Below are 8,724 nucleotides of genomic sequence, written 5' to 3' on the forward strand. Positions count from 1 at the left end.
TTAAAACAAAACAAGATTCCAAACTACAAGTCATTCTTTGTTTAACCTTCTGTACACCTTGTATATGGAATATGAATGCCTGGAAGTTTATAGATATTAATTTTTAAATGTCAGTCATTTCTTCCAGATGCTAAATAATCCCAAAGACTCTCCTTACTGTCTTTGACACCTTGGTGATTTCACTAATTCTCTTCAGACCCTTCTGTGATCCAGCTCCGAGTAGGGCCCCATAACCTCCAACTCTGAACCCAGAGTCCATTCTAGTAGTCAAAGCAGACCCCAGAACATGCACATGCTGACTCATACCTCAGAATACCCCCAAACTTTCCTTTGTGCTTGTTTCAATGAAGAACACGTTTGCAGAGCAAATACCAGAAGCCAATGTAAGGCTCACTAGAACTGGTTTTCCGTAGAGTGTATCAGTTACTCTTAGAACCCACAGCTTTAGGCTTCAACATTCCATATGGCTGTGTGATGCTCCCTACTGAAAAGAAACCATTCCCTAAAATGATGCAAAATACCTCATAGGTTTGACTGTTGTGTGTGTCCTTTATAAAAGTGAAAGTATATGGATGTCACACCCTTATCCTGTCCTTTTAACTAAGCAAGAGTAAATATGCTGTATGTGAAGAACCATGAGACGTTACTAAGTGCCTTTCTCCAACATCACAGGCTTCATTAGAAAGAAATTGTTGCTATTCATCAAAGCTTTCTATTCATTATCACCTCTGCACAACATAACTGAAGGAATCAATGTTTTCCTTAGATGTATTTTGGCCTCAGCTTCTGATCTACTTGTAATCTTACCCTTGGAAGAGAATCCTTCAAGGAAGCATATTACGGGAGCACATCACTATCCCTTATTTTCTTAAAGCTTTACTGTGGAAGGCAATGGTATGCTAAACACATGGAGTGTGTGGACCACAGGGCATCAGATCATATTATCATTAGACCATTCTGCCATCACCAACTATGTGGCCATTGAAGGTTGACTGCCTTTTGAAATGTGTCACTAGAAAATAGTGATAAGCACTTTCTCCTTCCACAATGGTATATGAGATCATTCAGGTGGTGCATTGGCATGTCCCAGTGATGCTAGTAACTGACAGAACCTAGTGCATTCCTTCTCCCACCTTGTCCAAGAATAAACAAGTAAGAAGCCGGGACTCTTGTCCAGTACTTTCCAAGTTGGTCAGTGGTGTCCCAAAATAATGAGAGTCTAAACATGACTCCCCTTGATGATTAAATGGGCTCTGGTTCTATACATGAACCACGTTTCTAACCAAATGCAAATAGTTTCATCAAAGTGTGAGAATAGAGTGGGCAAAGTCACTCAGAAAATAATAGAGAAAGTCTTGGGGCACAGGCCAGGTAAGGAGAGCACTGGATTATTCTGGAAACAGTTTCCTCAAGTCCAGAGAGGATGAGGGTGTTATTTAAGGAGCCAGTACACATCCACGTGAAAACTCATTTTCAGAGGCAGTTACCTTCTGTTTAAAGATCTGCATTTAACTGAGTGTGCTCAGTTTACAGTCATAGTTTAAGGAGGAAAGATGGTGAGCGCATCCCTGGGAATAATCATCCCAAGGTTATAGATTACACATTAGAGGGGTTAAAATCGTGAAAAGGAAAACTTCCCATTATTCTTAGCTTCCTTTTCCCCCAGAAAGCTTTGGAAGGTGTGTTAATATAGGCCTCTGACTCTGTGAGCACCTGCCTCACTGAGATGCTTACAAATAGCGCAACAATAGCTTTACGTGTATCATAGGAAATGCTTTTCGTTTTGGGTGGAGGGGTTAGAGGGAGAAACATGTACCAGAACTTCACAAATGAAATTACACTCAAGGCAATGTTAAGAACAAGTAAAAACGTCCCAAAGTCCAACCCACTATCAGTCCTCAAAGTTCAGACCACCAGCCCTCTGATGTCCAGCATCACGGACACTCCCCCACCCTTGTTGGCAGCATTGGTGCATGCCCATCATCCGTCTGAAGAAAAAAAAAAAAAAAAATGGAGTTAGTGTCCCAGTGCTTCCAGGTTTGGGTTACTTTTGAGACAGTCTTTTAGAAAAGTGGTCCCAGCTCTGGGGTTCTGTTCCTTCCTTCCTTTTTTGAGGCATACTGTGGAGATGAGGGGATGAAAGAGGAACTGCCTTGCAAGAAGATGGTGAACTGGAACCCAGCCGTGACCCCCTAAAATAGACACAAAGATACAGAGAGTGTATTTTTCTACCAATAGCCCAAGGGAGAACCTTTTCAATTGAAAAGACTTTTGATACAAGGCCAGATTGCCCAAGATGACAGCCTAAAAATACATGAAAATCCAGGAAAAACAAGCTCTCTATCCTGTAAGGATTGTCAATGCAAAATAGTTACTAGGCTTTTCCAGTGACCAGTAATAAAAGAAAAATAGGCTCCCCATTATGAGGCCAGTGCTGGAGGGACCATCCGCTGGTTCTGAGCCAGCTCAGGGATTTTCTGAGTGTTACAAATTGCAAGAACAAAATGTGGACTTTTAGCTTTAACTGTGTTTTCAGAGGCCAGACAATTTATTATTAGGTCAGCTTCCTATCTCTGTAGCAGACAGCAGTCTCCATGTATGGACATTCATATGCTCTTTTGAATGTCAGTTATACAGCGAATACAAATCTCAAATGAAAGAACTGAGAGAAACACAAGCAGAAAGTAAGGAAGATGGTAAATTTTTTATTATCAAACATAGGCACATCCACAAATATTTGTAATTTGTTGCCTGTAATTGTTTTCTTAAAAAGTTCTAAGTTGAAAGGATGAATCCCCAAATATAACCTACACTCATATTCAGTGATAAGTTTCCTGATAAAGACAAACTTTTCATGTGAACACTAGTTTAATGCAAAGACAGCACCATGGTTGTGGGAATTACCCTAAGACAATTAAGTTAAGGGGACTGGAAAGATGGGGTAAAGGACTTGTGCAAACCTGAGGACCTATGTTCAGATTCCCTGGAACCATGTTACAAATTCTGTGTGTGTGTATGGATATGTGGATATTTCTATATGTGTTTGTGTGTGTATATATATATACATACATATGCATGCAATAAGGAGTATATAAAATCTAATAACGTATAATATCAGTGCAGGCTGTAAAAGCTAGAGTCAAGAAGGTCACTGGAACTTGACAACTAAACAATTTGGTCAGCTGACCAGCTCCAGGATTAGTAAGAGGCTCTGCCTCAAAATAGAAAAAGATGGTGTCCTGTGGATGTTTATACAGGAAGGCGTTGGAAATACGCTAACTGCTTTTCCTATTTGTTTATTTGTTTGTTTGTTTGTTTGTTGGCCTCTACATGCATGCACGTACACACTCACAGTCATAAAGAAACACTAGTTAGTAACCCTTCATCTCTAAGGTAACACTGGTGGTTACTTTCCTTTTCTTCTGACACTCTCTGTGTATGTTATATAGTTATTGTTTAAAAACAACAACATCTATACTTCCATATGTGGTGACCTTTCTCATTTCATCTTTGAGCCTTTGTCCCAGTCATCAGCATAGTGTTTGACATGTGAGGGGTATTTCATATGCATTCCCCGAACAAATTTCTCTGTTATGAGCATCATGTGAAGGAATATTTTGTTATACTTTTGTGAGTTCAAATCATTATGACTGCAATGAATTCCTCTTAGAGCTTAATACTGGAGGCAAAAATCCACCCAAGGAACTCTGTTTACACACTACTAAGAGCATGCCATGCTCCCCTGCCTGCTTAAACCCTGGCACTCTCTAGGCTAAGTGGAAAGATCAATTCTCATCATTACTCTTGGTCAAGAATTTCTCATACAGTGGTTTCTCTCTTTTCCTCCTATTCTCTGTGTGTTGGTTTGTCTCTTATCCTTGTTTTACATAAAGCTAAACTTGAGCTGCCACACATACTTGTTGGAAGAAATAGGAAGTAAAGAACTAATTAAATGCTGAAAAATAAGAGCTGGCAAGACGGATCAGTGAGCAAAGGCATTCGTCACCAAGCCTGGTGACCTGAGCCCAAGTCCAATGCCCGCATGATGGAAGAAGAGGACCGACTCTCACACGTTACCCTTGACTTTCCATACATGCTGCGGCCTGTGCACACCCGCACCCCATGCCCAGAAAAGGATATCTGAAGAAAGAAAGAAAGAAAGAAAGAAAGAAAGAAAGAAAGAAAGAAAGAAAGAAAGAAAGAAAGAAAGAAAGAAAGAAAGAAGAGAGAGAGATAGAGAGAAAGAAAGAAAGAAAGAAAGAAAGAAAGAAAGAAAGAAAGAAAGAAAGAAAGAAAGAAAGAAAGGAAGGAAGGAAGGAAGGAGGAGAGAGGGATAGAAAGAAAGAAAGAAAGAAAGAAAGAAAGAAAGAAAGAAAGAAAGAAAGAAAGAAAGAAAGAATTAAGAAAAGCAGTTAGCATATTTCCAACACCTTCTTGTATAAACCACAGAAATAGCCACAGGACACTATTGTATTCTTCCTATAATCTCATGTATTTCGACAGGAATGAGTTAAGCAGTCACACTGTTAAACTGTACAAAGACTGTTGAACTAGAAAACCAGAAACAGCTCAACCCTTACTCCTCGCTAGACTGTTGAATTGGCAGACACCGTTTGACTGCTCTCAAATGAGCAGCTCTCTCTCAGCGGATGCTTAGAGCCCGCACTATTTGACCCAGAACAATAGAGGATGCTACAGATGTTAAACAAGATGAAGCCAGGCATTCAAGCTAGAGCAGAGAAAAGTGACACACGGAAAAGCAGAGATGGGTTCAGCGCAAGGCGTCCCGGCCCTGTGGCATAGGCCAGAGGGGGGAAACACAGAAGTGAACCGTCTATGCCAGGCTGAAAGCTTCCAGGCTATTTGAAAGGAAGTATTAACCACGCTAATTTTTCAGAGTTGATTGGGAATTATCTACATGAGAAATGGGGCAGGGGAGGGAGAAGAGGGTGTTCCAGGGCTCAGGAAGAGCATGTGAGAAATGATCAGACACGAGGCAGCATGACAAGCCGGGAAGCTACAAATTGTTGGACAATAATATAATGTGCATCCCGCCCACCTCCCAGGGTGGCTGGAGGGATCAGCTGAGCGGATGTATACATGGAAAGTGCTTTTTAAACTCCAAAGCATCAGACTGTATTCAGATGTAAGAGGTTATTATTAGACGCTCCATTTTTTTCCCTTCCTCCAAATTGGAAACATTTGCCGAAGTAAACATTACTGATGCATTAGCTGTCAGATGGTGTATTATATTTGGGAAACATTTGCCAATGTCTGTTCAGTTTTCAAATTCCCAGTCACATGTGGTTTCTGTTTGAGCAAATGCATCAAGTAATAATGAGTTTATTGTTAATTGTGCAATATCAGGCTTCAAGGTTTAAATCATCTCTAATCCACGCTGCCGTTATCCCATGTTGATGGTAGACGCTTGCAGTCGTTTCTTAATGAAGACTAATACGTGACGGCTATTGATCTTTCATATTTGTCAAAGTTTATCAGAGGGAAGTCAAGACTTCTGGGGGGAGGAAGCTGTATGTATGTAGTGTCTACACAATGAGTGTACAGATGTGCTTGGGACTGTGTGCACACATGTGGAGGCTAGAGGAAGACATTGAGCCTTTCTCTGTCACTCACAGCCTGAGTGCCCTGAGACAGTGTCTCTCAGTGAACTGGAAGTCTGTCTTTTTAGCTAGCCTGACTGGCCAGCAAGTTCCTGGGACCTGCTTGCCTCTGTTCACCAGTATTCGGATTAATAGACACATATAGCCACGCCTGGCTCTTTCCCAGGGTTACTGAAGGTTCAACTTCAGGCCCTCACACTTGTATGAAAGTGCTCTTTCCCACTGAGCCATCTCCCCAACATCTCAGGATTCTTAGCACGGACAAGTGTGCTGATATAAATAGACTCCCTTCGAGCAGAGGATGAAAAGAAGTTTGATTGTCCCCACCCCAAATGGCTTCCCCCCCCCAAAAAAGTTCCATGGAACTCAGATTCAAATATTAATTTGCCTCTGTGGTGCTTTAAGAAACAAACCCTTCTCTCCGGAGGATCCTTCCCTGTGGTTATAGAGATCAACAGAGAGCATTTAGGGTAGAAAACGAGGGTGACTAACTCATGTTTGAATTCTTGACATTCACAGACTCAGTCGCTGGAGAGTTTGAATCACGGCTAGTGTGAAGCACCCTCCTTTTTTTTTCTCTCCTTCCCGTGTGAGGGAGACTTGAGGCAGAAAAGAACAACGGAGACGTGTTTTTCATGTTGCCAACAAGCTAGATGGACATGACTTTTTCATATCAAATCCCCAGGAAATACCTGTTATCTCCAAGTTTGTTCCTTCCTGCAGCAAGGGATAGCTAGCTCCTAGTTTGGGAAGGTTTGTGTTACTGGGGAAATTCTCTCTTGAGCCGTGATTAACGAAAGCACTCATTAGCCATATTGACCATTGGTGGTGGGGCGGGTGCGTGTGTGGTATTGATAAACTTAGAATACATTTCGTTCTTCCTGTGTAGTTGGGTCAAAATCAAATCATAGCTCACTGATGATGGACAGGACCTGAAAGGTGATTCTGTATGACTCTTCATTCTATGGATGAGAAATTTTAAGAGGAAAGTCAGCTTATTTGCTAAGATCGGGCAGTGACTAAGTGATACAGTCACTCTGAGAGCCTCCAGGGCTTTCTCTTACACTCACTGTGAACATAAGGCCACTAAGTTGAGGGCTGGGAAGGGGAACAATTCTGGAATTGGCATCTGCTTGAGGTGGGGGTGGGGGTGGCTTCCTTCCAGAGACCCTACTGCCAGGACTCAGTCCCACCACTTGAGGGAGCTGTGGAGACCCCTCTTCCACAGCCTATTGCTCTGCCATTGTGTTCTGAGCAGCCAGCCCTTACTTGGCAACTAAGTGGTATGGGTCTGTGGCAAGGCAAGTAGCCAGAGACGCCAACTCCACTGTGCCTTAACAAGAGCAGTGGCAGAACCCCCAGACAAAATGGGGAAAAAATGATTTGTTGTAGAATTCTTGTTAGCCTGGTCAGTTCCCTGTGAAACTGGATTTGTAAACACATGTACTGGCCAATGACTCAGCCTTAAAAAATAAAGTCATTCATAATTTATGTATAAACAAGAATAGCTTTTGTTTCAGAGAACTCAAGAAGGTTTCATAGCCCTGTCTTGCCATCCCGCTCCAGAGAAGCGGTTCCTGTCTCAAGGCAATTTCTATAGGCCTATAAATACTTTGATGTTCAAACATCTGGAACTTATATTTGGTGTTGACTAATGAGTATTATTATTTTATTATGTATTTATATGTGATCTAAAAGAAATTTGAGGTTAGATGCCACATAACTCTGTATATACACTGAACAATGACAAATTCTTTTTACCCATTACACTGATGATTTATTACAGGGCATAAGACGTTCTGAGTTGTTCACTTGACATATAATTGTGCTTGGGAAGATAGTAATGGTACAGAGAGATGTAAAATTGCCCCTAACGTATATTGTTAAAATACTTCGTAAGTGGACAAAATGGACTCCAGAGGTACTATTACACTCATCTTAAAAAAGAAAAAAAAAAAAATCAAAGGATGGCCAATATGGCAACAAACTGGAGCTCTTTTGAATAAGTAAAGATGAGCCCTGGTCTTAGAAATACATGTGGGCATGCTTGGAAGGGCAATAAACAATACATAATGGATCTGACTTCAAAGAACGCCTATTGGAGAACCAGACCCATTTCAAAGCCCAATGTTCCATACCTAGTTTGTCTTGGTACCAGTAAGCCACAGGTAAACATGCGAAGATCAAAGGGAAAGGTGGGTGTGTGCAGGGAGGGGTGTGCACTGACTGACATTTCTACCTCCTCAAAGCATTTCCCCAAGGGACCCTGGAGACAGCACCTTGTAAGCGCCTCTGTTGTATATTCAGGAATTTATCTTAGGAGTGTCAGAAGTGCTCCAGTCTGTTAAGCATTGCTTCTCAAAGGCCACGATATGGGAGGCACACTGAAGGTGGCATGTCTAGGGAGGGCTGCACGGACACAAAGCTGCAGAGAGATAAATGGCTCCATTATGGGCCACACCAATGGCTTGCTTGCCGTTCCCTCCCGAGAGCAACATCACTGTAAACCGGTTTGGCCCATCAGCAGGCTGCCTGGCCTTTCAAGGAAGAATGAGTCCTCTGTGCACATAGACAGAGCACTTGCCAACAAAGGCCTCCATTGCAGCGTTTGAAAGGCTGGACTTGCTGCTGTCAGAAAGCACTTCCAGGGACTGAAGCTGTGCACAGGATGTGCTGTCGACAGCTCGAAGAGCTCTGTGTGGCTCCCCTAGAGAAGCCTGCAGATTGACTTATCTGCTTTGCTGACAGTCCCCGATTTCAGTGACACAGTATAGGCAGTATTCACTGAAGTCCTTATTGGAGTTCTGCTAAATCATACTGAACTGCGTTGGAGGGCGTTTGTAGAGGAGCTAGCTGACTCCGTAATAGAAAAAGAAATCAGAAAGACTGGGCAGATCCCGCAACAGAACTGGGAGATCTAAAAGCACAGTGAAACCAAAATTTAAGAAAGAGGCAGCCATAAAAATATAAAGCAAGCCGGGCGTGGTGGCGCATGCCTTTAATCCCAGCACTCGGGAGGCAGAGGCAGGTGGATTTCTGAGTTCGAGGCCAGCCTGGTCTACATAGTGAGTTCCAGGATAGCCAGGGCTACACAGAGAAACCC

This window comes from Mus pahari, chromosome 6 (genome assembly GCF_900095145.1).
Source record: "Mus pahari chromosome 6, PAHARI_EIJ_v1.1, whole genome shotgun sequence".
NCBI lineage: Eukaryota > Metazoa > Chordata > Mammalia > Rodentia > Muridae > Mus > Mus pahari.